Source organism: Mustelus asterias, chromosome 27 (assembly GCF_964213995.1).
Source record: "Mustelus asterias chromosome 27, sMusAst1.hap1.1, whole genome shotgun sequence".
NCBI classification, from domain to species: domain Eukaryota; kingdom Metazoa; phylum Chordata; class Chondrichthyes; order Carcharhiniformes; family Triakidae; genus Mustelus; species Mustelus asterias.
The window spans coordinates 14,841,418-14,860,140 of NC_135827.1; the positions used below are offsets into that span (position 1 = coordinate 14,841,418).

The window sequence follows — 18,723 nt, forward strand, 5'->3', positions numbered from 1 at the left end:
ATGGCTCCCACATCCTTCCTGTAATGAGGCGACCAGAACGGAGCACAGTACTCCAAGTGTGGTCTGACCAGAGTCTTATATAGCTGCAACATTATCTCATGACTCCTAAATTAATTCCTTGATTGATGGTCAGTACACCATACGCCTTCTTAACCACAGCCTCAACCTACACAGCTGCTTTGAGCGTCCTATGAACTCAGACCCCAAGATCCTTCTGATCTTCCACTCTGCCAAGAGTCCTACCATTATTATATTCCACCATCCTATTTGACCTGCCAAAATGAACCACCTCACACTTATCTGGGTTGAACTCCATCTGCCACTTCTCCGCCCAGTCTTGCACCCAATCAATGTCTCGCTGCAACTTCTGACATCCCTCCACACTATCCACAACACCTCCAACCTTTGTGTCATCAGCAAACTTACCAACCCATCCCTCCACTTCCTCATCCAGGTCATTTATAAAAATCACAAAGAGTAAGGGTCCCCGAACAGATCCCTGGGGCACTCCACTGGTGACCGACCTCCATGCAGAATATGACCCATCTATCACCACTCTTTGCCTTCTGTGGGAAAGCCAGTTCTGGATCCACAAAGCAATGTCCCCTTGGATCCCATGCCCCCTCACTTTCATCAATAGGCCTTGCATGGGGCACCTTATCAAATGCCTTGCTGAAGTCCATATATACTACATCTACTGCTCTTTCTTCATCAATGTGTTTAGTCACATCCTCAAAAAATTCAACCAGGCTCGTAAGGCATGATCTGCCTTTGACAAAGCCATGCTGACTATTCTTAATCATATTATACCTCTCCAAATGTTCATAAATCCTGCCTCTCAGCATCTTCTCCATCAACTTACCAACCACTGAGGTTAGACTCACTGGTCTATAATTTCCAGGGCTATCTCTACTCCCTTTCTTGAATAAAGGAACAACATCCGCAATCCTCCAATCCTCCGGAACCTCTCCTGTCTCCATTGATGATGCAAAGATCATCGCCAGCGGCTCAGCAATCTCCTCCCTCGTCTCCCACAGTAAGTAGCCTGCGGTACATCTCATCCGGTCCCGGCGACTTATCTAACTTGATGCTTTTCAAAAGCTCCAACACATCCTCTTTCTTAGTATCTACATGCTCAAGCTTTTCAGTCCACTGCAAGTCTGCACTACAACCACCAAGATCCTTTTCCATAGGGAATACTGAAGTAAAGTATTCATTAAGTACCTCTGCTATTTCTTCCGGTTCCATACAAACTCTCCCACCGTCACACTTGATAGGCCCTATTCTTTCACGTCTTATCCTCTTGCTTTTCACATACTTGTAGAATGCCTTGGGGTTTTCCTTAATCCTGCCTGCCAAGACCTTCTCATGACCCCTTCTGGCTGTCCTAATTTCCTTCTTAAGGTCCTTCCTATTAGCCATATACTCTTCAAGATCTCTAACATTACCTAGCTCCCTGAACCTTTTTTAAGCTTTTCTTTTCTTCTTGACTAGATTCATTACAGCCTTTGTACACCACGGTTACTGTAACCTACCATAACTTCTGTGCCTCATTGGAACGTTGCTATGCAGAACTCCAGACAAATATTCCCTGAAAATTTGCCACATTTCTTCCGTACATTTCCCTGAGAAAACCTCTTTCCAATTTAAGCCTCCAATTTTCTGCCTCATAGCCTCATAATTCCTCTTACTCCAATTAAACACTTTTCTAACTTGTCTGATCCTATCTCTCTCCAACGCTATTGTAAAGGAGATAGAATTATGATCACTATCTCCAAAATGCTCTCCCACTGAGAGATCTGACACCTGACCAGGTTCATTTCCCAATACCAAATCAAGTACAGCCTCTCCGCTTGTAGGCTTATCTACATGCTGAGTCAAGAAACCCTCCTGAACACACCTAACAAACTCCTTCCCATCTACACCCCTTACTCTGGGGAGATTCCAATCAATATTTGGGAAATTAAAATCTCCCATCACGACAACTCTTATTATTACACCTCTCCAGGATCTGTTTCCCTATCTGCTCCTCAACATCCCTGTTACTATTGGGCAGCCTATAGAAAACACCCAGTAAAGTTATTGACCCCTTCCTGTTCCTAACCTCCACCCACAGAGACTCCAAAGACAATCCCTCCATGGTGTCCATCTTTTCTGCAGCCATGACACTATGTCTGATCAACAGTGCCACTGCCCCACCTCTTTTGCCTCCCTCCCTGTCCCTTCTGAAACAACTGAAACCCGGCACTTGAAGTAACCAGTCCTGTCCCTGAGTCATCCAAGTCTCTGTAATGGCCACCACATCATATTTCCAAGTAGTGATCCACACTCTAAGCTCATCCACTTCGTTCACAACACTCCTCGTGTTAAAATAAACACATCTCAAACCTTCGGTCTGAGCGCTCCCCTTCTCTATCACCTGCCTATCCTCCCTCTCACACTGTCGACAAGCTTTCTCTATTTGTGAGCTAACCTCCTCTCTCCCAGTCACTTCAATTTGATTCCCACCCCCCAACCATTCTAGTTTAAACTCTCCCCAGTAGCCTTAGCAATGCTCCCTGCCAGGATATTGGTCCCCCTGGGATTCAAGTGCAACCCGTCCTTATTGTACAGGTCACACCTGCCCCAAAAGAGATCCCAATGATCCAGAAACCTGAATCCCTGCCCCCTGCTCCAATCCCTCAGCCACGCATTTATCGTCCACCTCATTCCATTCCTACTCTCACTGTCGTGTGGCACAGGCAGCAATCCCAAGATTACTACCTTTGCGGTCCTTCTTCTCAACTCCCTTCCCAACTTCCTATATTCTCCTTTCAGGACCTCTTCCCTTTTCCTACCTGTCATTGGTACCAATATGTACCACGACCTCTGGCTCTTCTCCCTCCCACTTCAGGACATCTTGGACGCGATTAGAAACATCCCGGATCCTAGCACCAGGGAGGCAAACTACCATCCGAGTTTCTTGACCGTGTCCACAGAATCGCCTGTCCGACTCCCTCACTATAGAGTCCCCTATCACTACTGCCTTCCTCCTCCTTTCCCTACCCTTCTGAGCTACAGGGCCGGACTCTGTGCCGGAAGCACGGCCACTGTTGCTTCCCCCAGGTAGGCTGTCCCCCCAACAGCACTCAAACAGGAGTACTTATTGTTAAGGGGCACAGTCCCTGGGGTATTCTCTAGTACCTGACCTTTCCCCTTCCCCTTCCTAACCGTTACCCACTTGTCTGCCTCCCGTGGCCCCGGTTTGACCACCTGCCTGTAACTCCTCTCTATCACCTCCTCATTCTCCCTGACCAGACGAAGGTTAAAGTAGCCAAGAGAGAGAGAATCTTCATCTGATTTATTTCAGTCTTCACCTTCAAAATTGTCATTTTATAGCCATCATCTAGTCCCGGAAAATTTAAGGTTGACTGGATATTTTTCAGGTCTGAAAGTAATGGCCTTTAATCTAGTTGCAAGTTTGCATGATACACAACAAGCAATGATCTGATCAGGATATCCATTGCACTGCATGATAGCATGTCAAAAACTTGAACAGGTTAACCAAGCCATTTGACACTGCTACTATGCAGTGACGATGCAAGTAGTAGATTCCACTATTACCATGATGCAGTCAGTCCAAAACGACGTCTTACCTACTATACAATTGAACAACCTTGTGTATGAATTTCAGTGCCTGTGCGATGCCAGGTATGTTAGCTGTAATCACAATGATTGGCTGATTGAATCAAACAGCATGTTCCTCCGGCTGTTCATAACAGGCAGAGTACTGACTGCACTCAAGCAGCCCACTCTTACAGAACCCAAAACATCTGCTGTTAAATGTGATTTGCAATTGGGCAACACTTGCTGAACAATCCTCAGTGTGCTGATAGTTGCACTAACAAATAAATTAAGATCGTAAGCTCGTAACATGGCCCATTTATTTCTATAAGCGACTTAGATTCACATCCAGGGACCTATACTGTGCAACCATAAGGAATATGTTCAAGCCTAGAGTCTTTTTGAATGGCCTAGAAGCACGGCAAGCATATAATTCCACGCTGTTGTCTCCATAGCATCACCCTGGCCAATCAGCAGCCCTTTTCTCCTGCGGTATAAACTGTTGTGATTGTTTTAAATGTGGCACTCTTGCTTTTGTCCTGATGAGTGCAAAATGAGAAACGTCAGCAACATGACTCTCTTTTCAGCAATATTCAAGTTCTGTGCCATCAAGAGACTGCTTTCTGAAGATTTTTGGGAAAGTTCGGTGAAGTTTGTTTGCTGCCCCCAACTTCAGGGACTCTCAGGAAGCTGTGGATTCCCATGGTGAAAGGGCTATTGAAACGATATTTCCTCAGCATGCAGTGGATCCAACCTAGTCTGTCTAACCCAACAATCCTGCACCCCTGGAAGTGATCTGTATCTGCTAGCGTACATAATCACATCAACAGGTTTGCAACATTGCAACACCAACCAAGAACCAGTTGATGCAACCACTACACTTGGATACTACCTTTAATGCAGCTAAACATTCCAAGGCACTTCACACAAGAGCATTATCAAAATTTGGCACCACACCACAGAAAGAAATAAAGACAGAAAACCAAATGCTTGATTAATGGGATAGGCTTTAAGAGCATCTTAAAGGAGGAGAAAGAAGTACTTGCCTGGAGACTTGATTTATGGGAGGAATTCCAGAGCTTATGGCCTAAGCAGCTGAAAGCATGGTCACCAGTTATGGCCTGATTAAATTGTGGGATGTGCAAAATGGACCAAAGCAAAAATTGATGGCTAGCAGGGCAGGAAGGGATTCTTATTTGAATGATTCGACTGAACCTGCCTCGATTACACTTCCAGACCAGAATCACTTGCTGCGTGAAAAATACTTTTCTCATCACATGTGCTATTTTCACAAATCACTTTAAATCAGTGCCCTCTCATTCTTGATCCTTTTATGAGTGGGAACATTTTCTCCCTATCTACTCTGTCCAGACCCCTCCATGATTTTCAACATCTCTATCCAATCTGCTCTTAGCCACCTTTTCTCCTAGGAGAACGGTCCAAACCTCTCCAATCCATCCCCATAACTGAAGTTGCTCAGCCCTGGAACCATTCTTGTGAACCTCTTCTGCACTCTCTTTAATGTGTTCACATTCTTCATATAGTTGGCATCCAGAACTGTACACGATATTCCAGCTGAGGTCTAACTAATGTCTTACACGAGTTCAGCATAACCTCCTTGCTCTTGTACTCTATGCCCCTGTTAATAAAGACCAGAATACTATATGCTTTATTAAGTGCCATTTCCACCTGGCCTGCTAACTTCAATGATCCATGCACATAAACACCCAGGTCCCGCTGCTCCTGCACCCCCTTAAGGATTTTACTCTTTAATCTATATTGCCTATGTTCTTCCTAGCAAAATGCATCTCCTCAAACTTCTCCACATTGAACTTCATCTGTCACCTATCTGCCCCCACTCCACTAAACTTTGAAATTGTCCTGTGCGCCAAGATCTAGATCATTAATATATCAATAAAACCAATTGTCCCAATACTGACATTCCTCCAGCCCAAAAAATATCCATTGACCATCACTCTCTGCTTATTGTTCAGCCCATTTTGTGTCCACATTGCTACTGTCTCTTTTATTCCATGAGCTTTAACTTTTCACACACCTGTTGTGTGGCACTGTATTGAATGCCTTCTGAAAGTCCTTGTACATCCACCACATCAACAGCATTACCCTCATCAACCCTCTCTGTTACCTCCTCAAAAAACTCCAGCAAGTTAGTTAAACATAAGTTCCCCATTAGAAATCCATGCTAGCTCTTCCTAATCAACCCACATTTTTTCATGTGACTACTAATTCTATCCCAAATAATTGTTTCTAGGCACTTGCCCACTGATGTTAAACTGACTGGCCCATAATTTATGGGTCTATGCTTACAATCTTTTTTGAACCAGAGGAAAGAGACTGGGAATGGGATGGTAGTTTGAAAGCAGACTGTGGGGTATACTGTGTGGAGGGGTTGAGAGAACACACACACAAACAAACAAAAACAGAGGTAAAGGAAGTAAGGGTGAAACTGTGATGAAAAATCCATTGAGGAGTCATCCTGAACTACAGATCACGGGATTCAGGCCATTTGTACCACCTTTATATCAATCCCAGGCCAAATCAGCGATCCAATCTCAGGATGGTTGTAGCTGCCTTTACAGACAGTCTGGATCTCCTCCTCAATGGTTGCCTTTTGAGAGAGGCGGCTGCAGAGATTCGGAAAGTGCTCAAGATATCCTGGAGCCACTACTCCAACATACATGGGAGGATTAATGCCTGATCAGCTGTGCCAGTTCAGTCTTCCACAAACTACAGCAGCAAGTGTTTTACAACAAAGACAAGGCAACAGAAGTCCAAATGTACAGAGCAGCTGTCATCATTGCACTGCTGCAGTGAGTCCTGGACTGCATATTAGAGAAATTCCATCAGCAATACCTCTGCCACATCATCTGGATTCAATAGGAGGACTGCCGACTTAGCACTTGTGTCCTCCTTGAAGCCAAATCCACAGCATTCAGACAAAACTCTATCAAAGTTGATGTGGCAGGAGTGGACGCTGTGTCTGGATGCGTGAAAACCAGGTCCTGTCCCCTCAATCTCAAATGGACAACATTTCAAGGAAGGACAACTAAAACACTTCAGAGACACAGAAGCTCTCCTTGAAGCGGGATGACATTGACATTGGTGACTGCAAGGAATTGGCTACCAATTATTCAGAATTGTCCGTCAAGTTGCATTGCACTTCAAACCCAAATGCCTTCGTGATGAGACAGAGCAGCAGCGGAGAAGGAAAGATCCCACTATCTCATTGGACATCCTGTCCCATGTGAAGAATTCTTTTTCTCTTAGATGGTAGTGAGCCTTTGGAACTTTCTTCCTATGAAGGTGGTGGGAGCAGTGTCTTTGAGCATTTTTAAGGCAGCGGTGGATAGATCCTGGGTAAGCTAGGTGGTGATAGGTTATTGGATGTAGGGTGAATACAGACTTGAGATTACTATCAGATCAGCCATGATCTTATGAAATGACAGAGCAGGCTCAAGGGACCAAAAGACCTACTCCTTGTTCGTATGTATGGACTCAGAATATACAGGCAGGAGAATCGACCTGCTCAGTCACGTGAAGAGCAATAGCAGAAATTCATGGCCCTGAGTAGACATCATCTTTGAATTGAGGGACAGCCAACATATGTATGGATAGTTTGTACTAAAGACCTAGTTCACCATATTACATTAGTTGGCCCTGTTCCTGGTTCTTGGGCTGGATGCACAAAATTTGTGCCTGGCAGCAATTACTGTTGTTTTGCTTTGTGTTTTGCCAACTCTGGAATTAATTCACACCTATGATAAATAATGCATTGCTTCATCCAGAGGGCCTGGGAGCACAGCCAGGATTACGAGTTTCAAAGTTACAGAGTAGGCATGTTACGTCAATCTGTTCACCATTCAATGCGGAACTGAATGTGTGCATGACGACAGTACCACACTCTGAGTCACATTCGATTTGATGGCGGAATGTCAACATTGACGATGGATGCGCTTGTAATCAGATAGGTCCAAGTCTATGCCCTCTGCAACTTCATGGTTGAAGGAGCTACATGGACACAGCTTCATTGTGGATATAGAAGGCGAGCTCAGAACTTGGCATTTTTCTGGTCTCAAAAACTTATCTTTCTCTCATATATCAATGTGACTATGACCAGTGCTTGTCTAAACTTTTTGCTAAATATACCATCCTACATACTCCTCCTCTCTATATCCTTATTGTGTTGTAACCAAAATTCATCACACTGTCTCTTACTTTCTCTTTCCTGGGACCCCAAAACTTATCTTTTATTCTCTTCCTCCTATTATCCTCAGGGCTTGTAATACCACGTTATCTAATTACTACTTTCTAATTAATTTGGTTTCTCCTTGGATTCTTCTTTCCAATCTCAACAGTTTCTCACCCCGGAGGCCTTCCATTTCTCATTTTGAAAATTAAGTTACAGAGCAAATCTGTCACCGTGAGATCAGTTTTCTCTCTCAAACAAACATACCACTCTCACTAGGATAGCTGGCCTCCAATAGCTTAGGCAAGTAATCATACTTCAGGTGGAACCCCAGACATGGTGGGTGGGAAGGAGTAAAGAGAAAACCTAACTTCACCAATCAGCAGCTCATGGACTATTTCCAAAAGTGGGCGAGGGACAGTAATCAGGAACAGGAACAGTAACTGATTGATTTGAGGGGGAACTTGGATTCAGGAGATCACCTTAAAGCCCTCTTCCTGAATAGGACTTCACTAGGTATGAATTAGCAGGAAGCTAAACTAAAGAGTGACTCATATGCAAGGGCCTGTTTCAAGTGTGTGATTGGTAAGAGGTGCCTGGGCAGTGGCAGAGATCTCATCATGAATGAGACACAGTCCGAGTATATTTGGATCCAAGTGGGAATGCAGAGGGGAAAAGAGGTGTTCTTTTGTTCTCTAACAAAGAAAGGAAGTTTCGGGAAGGAGCAGCAATTGTCATTGAATAGAGGGTCTGAGTTGATCCATTAAAAATCAAAAGACTGAAGCCCAAACCGAAGTGTAAATTGTGGGACAGCAATCAGCCAGGGGCAGAGAAGACTCCAAATATAATGGCGCGCAAGATGTTTCCATATAAACATCCAACTGCAGAAGACACAACGTACCTAATTCTGTTTTCATCAATCTAATCAGTATAATAAACTAAACGTTGGTTCTATCTAGCCCCCTCAATGTTTTAGGTTTGTTCCTACTGGATCTGCACCCCTATACTAAAGCCATCGGGCCTACTCCCGCCAGAAGGTTCCAGAACGAAACTTGTTAAACCCTTGGTAATGGATGACTTTTAAAAGGTGTTTCCTAAAAATAAATTACACGTCGCTTTAATGGCTTTTTATGTACCGTGAATGTTTATCTTAGTTTATGTTTTATGCAATCGTACAAAAAGAATCCTAGACATAGCACATTGCTCAAGGTTAACTGTACATACACATAGTGCACCCTCTAGTATACAGCTGGCTGAGATTCTCAATGTTTATGCAAATCACACTTTCCAATCTAGCCAGGCTAGGCTCTGGGTGCAGTGTACGTTAGTGCATCCACCCGCAGCACTGTCACAAGGAGCTTCTGTAACCAAATGTACAGGTTCACAGGTTGCTGTGGTGTGTCTTGTGCTTTGTAGGTATGTGTATATACCTAATATGTAGGCTTTGTATATGCCCAACATATAGATACACAGAACTAGATGTGCGGATAGTTCCTGTGCCTGAATGGTGAGATGCACCCAACATTGGGCCTTGGATGTTATTCCCATCGCGCCAGTGAAGCATGATGAATGATTGGGTCATTTTGGAAAAAGCCCCCACCATCTGGTGGGAGGGAGACCACTGGGTTGAGAAGACAGCAATTACAAAGGGGGCAAAAGCAGTGGCTAAGGTGGAGTGGGAGGGTACATTATATACTTTGATATAAAGGCAAAATACTGCAGATGCTGGAATCTGTAACAAACACAGAAAATGCCGGAGAAACTCAGCAGGTCTGACAGCATCAGTGGGGAGAGAATAGAGCCAACGTTTCAGATGAAGGGTCATGTGGGTGGCACAGTGGTTAGCACTGCTGCCTCACAGCGCCAGGGAGCTCGGTTCAATTCTGGCCTCGCGTGACTGTGCGGAGTCTGTGCATTCTCCCCTGTCTACGTAGGTTTCCTCCGGGTGCTCCGGTTTCCTCCCACAGTCCAAAAGATGGTAGGTGCATTGGCCATGCTGAATTCTCCCTCAGTGCACCTGAACAGGCACCGGAGTATGGCAACTAGGGGGATTTTCACAGGAACTTCATTGCAGTGTTAAGTGTTAAGCCTACTTGTGACACTAATAAACTTTAAACTCATCCAGACTCGAAACGTTGGCTCTACTCTCTCTCCACAGATGCTGTCAGACTCGAGTTTCTCCTGCATTTTCTGTATTTGTTGTATATTTTAATGTCTTGTTTTGTAGGTTATGGCCCTTTAGGAGCCCTCATTAGGTCACATATGGAGCCTGATTTTCCAATGATGTGCAGCTTCTTCTGGCACCTGCTGGCTCAAAAGACAACCTAACTTTACAGTGCAGCTTTCAAACAGGTTTAGGCCCCGATTTGAATGTTCAAAAGATACCTGTTTGAGCATGGGGACGGCACACAGAATTTTTTGGCCATTACCAATGGCCATCGTTGTGAGCTTCCTGCCCACCACACTGGAGGTTTAGGAGACCATTTGGCACCTGAAGAATGGTGCAGCTTGATTTTTTAGGCCACTGTGCCGTCTATACAATTTTCCAGTTCTTCTGCTAACAAACCAATGCAGAGGGGCAGGGGTATGGTCACAGGGGAGTGTAGTCTTGCATAGAGAGAAATGCAGTCTTGCTAATAAAGCTGAACCTTAATGCTCTTAATTAAAGAAATATTAATATAGCACCACGTAAAGCACATCACAGGCAATAAATTACACTGAAGTACAGCAACCAAACGTGACAACCATTCATTTGCACAGCAAGAAGCTTCAGCCAGCAATGAGACGAATGATGAGAGAAAAAGCAATATTTATTCCATTCAGATTATTCCTTGCCGTGTTTGTTACTTCCCAATCATTTCTCAGCAAGGCAATAACAATACAGACTGAACAGCACTCTCGACAGCTCAAAGGACAGCTCCAAGTGCACGGGGAAGAGGGCAAGGTAGTTTTAATTTGAAGGTTTTTTTGTTTTGTCCTGAACACAGTCTTGCAAGCTAAACAGTTTCAAAGCACACCTGGTCTGTGAAAGTGACCCAGAGGATTAAGAGAAATCATTTGCTGAGTTGGATTTAGAAGAATGTTTCCAAGGTGACTACACTGCACAGCTGGCTGAACAGATGATGTGGCTGATTCTTCCTCTCCCTCCTTAAGAACTTTCTTTTTTATCTAATTTACTCTCAGAAATTTGCACCTCACCCTCCAATTGTAAACTGCTGTCCTTTTGGGATAACAAGCAGATACTTGGCCTGCTCTCAAATCAGCACCACTGTGGTTGATTGTCAGGAGGTTCTGGTGATGCAAGGTGTGACCTTCCTCATCTGGTTTCTGTTCCCCGTCAGTTCCTCCCCACTTCACACCACATACACTGGTAATAAAGAGGAGCAGAGCTGGAGCTACCCACTCACCCCTCACTTCAGAGTGAAGCAGTGATAAGATCCTACATTCGAGAGGTGCGTTTAACACTTGACTTACCGATGTTTGGGAGCCTGGTATCTGCAGATTTCGTTACAAGGTCCAGACCAACGACCAAGGCACAGTTCACAGCATCACACAGCCACAGTCCCTGTAAAATACAAATTACCCAAGTTAGTCTGAAGTACTCGGCTTTTCTCTTCACGTTGATGAGGCAACGATTACTTGGCTCAACAACTGAGGTGCTACATTTGGCTTCACACCTCCCGGTTGTGCAAAATCGGGAAATTAATAGAAACACCAGACAGGGTTCCCCTCCTGCTCATAATTGCTGCTGGAAGGTGCAAATGTGCCTGGGCTCAATCTCACCAGTGGTGCCCAGTTCTGGAGTAGTCTGGTTAACAACTGAAATCACATGAGGAAGGGGCCTCTTGAGGAAGGTATTGCAGGACTGGCAGCCGGTGCAGAACCCCAACGTCGCCCAAGCTCTCACTTTTCAGGGAGGTATAAAAAGACATTTGGGAAAGAAAAAAAAGGGGGGGAAAGCTGCTTTTCTGGTCAATAGGGATCAGTGTTTAATTCGCGCACCATGGTGTGAGTACCACACCACCAAAACCAGTTGCAGCAATGACTGTGTCACAAATCCCCTCCTAGACTACTTCATCTGGTTTAGCTCCAGTTATCACCAATGGACTTCAGACTCTTATCTCCTAGTTCACTCTCTGAACCCAAATGGTGAAGTAGTCATCGCTACATATAAAACCAATAATGTCATATTACACATACAATTACAGATGTTCACTGGTGATTGTTATAATTCAAGAGTCTTATCAACACCTGGTTAGGGGAAAATAAAATATGTCCGGGCTGAAGCTGTTCAACAATGTGAGAATAAGCATTGGTAAATGGACATACACACATAAGGGATGTAACTTGGAACTTTGTCTGCACAGCTCAGCTCCCTAAGCAAAGCAATGCTTTTACCAACTGAACCATAGTGACACAATCTCATACCATTTGCATCACAAAGTAGGAAACTGGAACATACTAGAGTAAGGGTCTGACCGAGGCATTTCACTCAATCAATCTGGAAGTGCTATCGAAGACCCTTCCAAAGGCTGGCTGTCCAGAAAACTTCATCAACATCCTCCAACTCCTCCACGACAAATGGAAATAAGACAGAAACCTTCCAGGGCGAGGTCAAAACTGGAGTCATTGCTCTCACCCTTTTCTCCATCTTTAATGCCACCATCCTTCACCTGGTCAAGAACAAGCTTCCCAGTGGAGTGGACATTGTCTACACAATGGGCGGAAAACCTTTCAACCTCAACTGGTCGAAATCCAGGAACATGATACAGACATCACTCATGGAACTTCAGTGTGTGGATGACATTGCCATCTCTGCTATCTCATACTTTCATAGAGGTTTACAACATGGAAACAGGCTCTTTGGCTCTACTTGTTCATGCCACCCTTTTGTTATTTAAACCATTAAGCTAGTCCCAATTGCTCGCATTTGGCTCATATCCTTGTATCTCAAGAGAATCTCCAAGGCATGCTTGATACCTTCGCAGAAGCATATCGAAGAATCAGTCTCAGCCTCAACCTCAAGAAAACAAGTCCGTTACCAACTGACCCCATGGCAAGATCCTGTCTCTCCTTCCATCAGGATCAATGGAGTAACCCTCCCTCTCTAAGGCTGACATCTGCATCGATGCAGAGATCCAACATTGCATCCAACCACGAGCGCCGCCTTTGGACGCCTCAGGATGAGAGTCTTTAATGACTGCGACATTTGTGCTGATACCAAGATCCTCATGTGCAAGGCAGTCATCCTCCCAACTCTTCTATATGGCTCTGAAACTTGTACGATGCACAGACACCACCTCAACACCGTCTGAGACAGATTCTCATGTCAGCTGGGAGGACAGGCGTATTAGCATCAGTGTCTTGAAGGAGCCAAGAGCGCCAATGAGGCCATGGTCATCACAATCGAACTACGCTGGGCCAGCCATGTGCTGAGGATGTCAGGGTCCCGATTGCCAAAGCAAATCCTCTTCACCCAGCTCAAGGAAGGTCCCCGAACAAGAGGAGGGCAAAGGAAGTGCTCCAAGAACACCCTGAAGGCTCACATCAAGAAATGCAACTTGGATGTCAATATCTGAGAGAGCTTGCTCAGAAAATACCTTCTTGGAACAACCCCCTAATGGAAGGGACACAATTCTTCAAGGACACCCGACAGCAAGAGGAGTCCTGCGATCTCGAATCCAAGGACTGAACTCGCCTCACGGAAACACCTGCTGAGTGTGCGTTTAAAGATGTGACTCCAGGATCGGGCTCATCAGCCACAAAAGGACCCACAGAACCCGTAACCAGTGACACGGAGTTTCATAGGTGGACAATCATACTCGTTAGTGAATGATCGCTGAAGACAATGACTTAAAGGACAGAAAAGAAAAAGTTAAAGCTCCAGATGCAAATTGCACAGAGACATCTTTGGAAAAGGTAATAAAAGTAAAACATTGGGATTGATGAGGAACATATGCAGGTGTTGACCAGCTGGAGTGGAATATCCCATCCATTAATGACTCATGCTCAGTCTGTTCTTCACTTCAATTTTTGGCTACAACCCAGTGAAATAAATGAGCTGCCTTAAAACAGTGCCTTTCACCATTACCTCAGGACATCCCAAAACATGATCATGGCTAACTGGGTATCCAATTTCTACACAACTAGCTTCCACAAATGGCATAATAACTAGATAACCTGTTTTTCATAGAAGGAGGGGGCCATTGGGCCCATCGAGTTTGCACCAACTCTCCGAAGAGCATCTTACCCAGGCCCTCTCCTTATCCCTGTAACCCCACACATGGCTAACCCACCTAACTGACACATTTTTGGACGCTAAGGGGTAACTTAGCTCAGCCAGTCCACCAAATCTGCACATCTTTGGACTGTGGGAGGAAACCGGAGCTCCCGGAGGAAACCCACGCAAACACAGGGAGAACATGCAAACTCCACACAGAGAGTCACCCAAGGCTGGAAGTGAACCCAGGTCCCTGGCGCTGCGATGCAGCAGTGCTAACCACTGTGTCACCCTGTCGCCCACAGTGGTGATGACTGAGGAATAAATATTGCAGGGAGCTGGGAAAACACTATTCCACTTTGAGCAATGCCAATGGATCCTTCATGTCCTTGAGAGGCAGATGTTGGCCTTGCTTTAAGATAGCATCAGAAAGGTAGTACTGTTGATGGGGCAGCAACCCCATTAGTAGTGCATCGAGGGCAAGCCAAAAGACAAGACATAGGGTCACTGATCTAAAATGTTAACTCGGTTTCTCTTTCCACAGATGTGGTCAGACTGGCTGAGTATTTCAAGCATCTTCTGTTTTTATTTCCGTTTTCCAGCATTGAGTGCGCTTTGGTCTTGTATAAGAAAAGATTATTTTGGCCCACTGCAGCTCATTCCTCTAATACTTTAATTCTCCAATTATATCATCCAGCTGCATTATAAACAGCTGTTTCTGCCTCCACTGTCCCATTTGCCAGAATATTCGAGAAATTTCTCACTTTCTGACTGAGACGTTCTTCCGTGCATCCGTGCTAAATTTATTTCTCAGCTTTGAAGTTGCACCTCAGTCCGTGACACCAATCTTCGGTGTTTCTCTCGCACTGTCACTGGTTCACATTCTGAGCCAGTGAAAAAGAAAAATCTTCATTAAAGAAACATAAGATTCAAATGGATCATTCAGGGAGAACGTACCTCCAGGAGTTTAAGCATAAAAGACACTCAACAAATCCATGGACTAGAGTGGAACTATGTTAAATTAATAATGCCAGGGCTTTCAAACTCCAGGTGCCATCAGCTACACGAGGACCAGGACCAACCTGTCACAACTGGTATTGTTACCATTAGTGATGCAACAATCACTGACAACTTCAGAACACCAAAGTTCATCCTTGCTAACTCTACTGTAGAGCCCTCAGCAGTGAAACTAGTTAGGAATGGCAAAACGAACCAGCTGAACACATACAAGCAGAGTTACGCATCTACTGACTCCACCGACCATAATCCGATTGCAGGCATTCAAGTTTAACTCGCTGCTTTTTGGTATTATTTTGAACACACCGAGCGAGTTACAGGCACTGAAATCCTGACCCATTTGTTATTCTAAATGTAATGAAATCATTCTCCAAATCACGGAGGAACAGTGGTTAGCACTGCTGCCTCACTGCGCCATGGACCCAGGTTCAATTCCAGCCTCGGGTGACTGCCTGTGGGGAGTTTGCACGTTCTCCCCGTGTCTGTGTGGGTTTCCTCCAGTTGCTCTGGTTTCCTCCCACAGTCCAAAAGGTGTGCGGGTTAGGTTGACTGGCCATGCTAAATTGACCCTTAGTGTCAGGGGGATTAGCAGGGAACTGTGTGGAGTTATGGGAATAGGGCCTGGGTGGGATCGTCAGTAAAGACTCGATGGGCCAATTGGCTTCCTTCTGCACTGTAGGGATTCTATGAAAAATTCTGCTCTATGGTTGCCATGACAAAACTACACACCATCAGAAGCAGTGACAGAATTAGTTACCCAAATGTCGGAAGCAGCTCGTTCCAAAGTTATAGTCAATTATCAGCTTCATTTGAAACTGACCACGTTCTTCATCGAAAGTGCCACAGGACTGAGACCAATTGCTTCCTGTAGCTGAACTGGAATGATTTTTTTCACACTTCTGTCAAGTTTAATAAAACACAAAGGTGCGATATGATTCAAAGCAAACTGCCTCGTACGATGTCATTGCACAATAGTGACACATTTCTTTTTCGGGTTCTGAATATAACTTGAGTGTCCTTTCTGTGCTGTATCCTTCTCTAAAGTGGCAACAACTGGTCTTAAGTAATTTTAATTCATGTACTGATATAAAGCAGACTTGGTTTTCACATTAACTGCAATGCAACAAACATTGGGTCAATATTAATATTGGCCAGATACAATCGAATACTAGCTCTGAGGAAGGGTCATCCTGACTCGTCACGTTGGCTCTATTCCCTTTCTACAGATGCTGCCAGACCTGCTGAGATTTTCCAGCATTTCCTGTTTTTGTGACAACTGAACACTAATTTCATACTGTGGCAAATTTAATGAGGTGACACTGGGTTTTCAGAGTGAATGAAGATTAAGATTATTTATTGTCACAAATAGGCTTACATTAACACTGCAATGAAGTTACTGTGAAAACCTCCTAGTTGCCACACTCCGGCGCCTGTTCGGGTACGCCGAGGGAGAATTTAGCATGGCCAATGCACCAAACCAGCACGTCTTTCGGACTGTGGGAGGAAACCGGAGCACCCGGAGGAAACCCACGTAGATACGGGGAGAACCTGCAAACTCCACACAGTGACCCAAGCCCGGGAATCGAATGTGGGTCCCTGGCGCTGTGAGGCAACAATGCTAACCACTGAGCTACAGTGCCACCCTACATATTTATGTGGGCAGGAAATGTCAAACAATTGAACACTGAAGACGGGACTTCACAGCCTCGCTCATTCCAAAACCATGCAATCTCGCCTGAGGTCAAAGGACCTTTCCATGGTCCGCCCCTCGCCCGCTCTGATTCTGGGCGGGACGGTAAAATTCCAGCCAGAGTTTAAGAGCTGGATGTAAGTATGCATGAGATAACCCCAAAATAGACCAAATACAGACTGATCAGCTTGTGTACACAAACACAAGACAATCATTTCTCACTGACTTTGTGTCATGCAAATTCTTCCGTTAAGATACATTGATAGATTTAAAATATCAATTCAGTTGATGAAGCTCGTCAAGAATGTTGGGGTGGGTGAGTGTGTTTAAGTGAGGACACTGCCTGTGGCTGTTCTGAATGAAACTGGGGTTTGCGATGGGTGGAGGCGAATAAATCGAACAGGAAAGCATTACAGAAGTTATTCTTCAAGGTGATGGAGGCAGGGATTAGAGTTGCAGCAGCTGCCAGGGCCAGGTGGGAGTACAGGCCTTAATCTATGTTATAACCTTCTGCGACTTAATGGCTCTGCTTGGTTAAAAGAATTTGAACACTATCTCACTTAACCTTGGCCCATGTTGACCATTATACACGGGGATGGGTTTCCTCTTTCTCCTGGGAAACCAGGTAGAAAACCTGTGAAAACCAGGTAGAAAATGCATGCACCCATCTTCAGTGCTCATTCTTTACATTTGCAAATGAGAAGCATAGTTCTCCTGTTCCTTCCTTGGTATTGGTGTAAAAACAGCAGAAGGATTTTCCTGAGCTTTTCCTTTTGAATTCAGTAAATTCCCATGCCATGTTTACAAGAAAATCGGGCAAGGACTTGCCTGTCATGACCTCAGGACATCCCAACGCACTTTCCAGAAAGTGAAATGCTTTTGAAGTGTAGTCACTTCTGTAACATCGGAAACGCAGCAGCCAATTTTAGCACAGCAAACAGCAATGTGATACATGGCATGACCATTGCCTTTGTGATAGTGACTGAGGAATACATGTTGGCAAGAATACCAGGAGAACTGGGACTATTTGTTACATGTCTCAGGTTGCCCTTTGACATTCTGCTTATCTTTGTTCTGCTATTGACATATTCTGATCTCTTATTGAGCTATCAGCACCCTTCTTAGCCATGATGTGGAAATGCATTTCCACACCATGGCTACGACCGACACTGCAAACCGCCGGCTCAAAGTGGAGAGGCTCTCCAAGAAGATTGCGCATATCGATACAGACATAGACTCACCAGATGAAGGAGCAATGCTCCAAAAACTTGTGATTCCAAATAAACCTGTTGGACTTTAACCTGGTGTTGCAAGACTTCTCACTTCTTAGCCACGATCACCACAATTTACATTTCCTTTGTCTTTTTGTCCTTTACATCTTTGTCATGCCCCATCTCCCTCACCCTAACAGTATAAATATCACCCTACTTTCGATCGTCTTCAGCTGACGAAGGGTCATCCAGACTCGAAACGTTGGCTCTTTTCTCTCTCCACAGATGCTGTCAGACCTGCTGAGATTTTCCAGCATTTTCTGCTTTCATACCAGGAGAACTTCCTTGTGCCTTGAAACACTGCCATGGGATATTCTATGTATGCCCAGAGAGAATAGATGGGACTTCAGCTTAATATCGCCGCCAAAAAGATGGCACTTCCAACAGTGAAGCACTGGGTGCTCAAGTCTCCAGCTGGAGTGAACCTTGAACTCAAACTCTTCTGATTCAGAGGCAAGGATGACGCACTGAATCAAAACTGTGATCATAACTGTGTCACCAATGCACAGGAACCAGAGTAAATCTGCTCTGATATTGAAAGAAAGGCTTGAATTTGAATAGTGCTTCAGCACAACATTCAAATGAATATTGTGACAATGCAAGCAAACATATTGTTCTGATAACCCTTCCAGAAACTTGTCAGATCATGAAGACGTTGTGGGTTTTAATCCTATTCTGCATTGTGTTAGTTGTGGTTCTCAGAAATTGAATTGGT

General features: G+C 44.7%; 1 protein-coding gene across 1 annotated transcript in view; it reads right to left on the reverse strand.

Annotated features, from left to right (window-relative positions):
- Window positions 1-18,723, reverse strand: part of pknox2 (pbx/knotted 1 homeobox 2) — a 425,919-nt gene that overhangs the window by 169,354 nt on the left and 237,842 nt on the right. The window contains exon 4 of the mRNA XM_078198931.1: window positions 11,285-11,375. The gene's annotated coding sequence lies outside the window, so the exon portion shown is untranslated. The remainder of the gene's footprint in view (window positions 1-11,284; window positions 11,376-18,723) is intronic.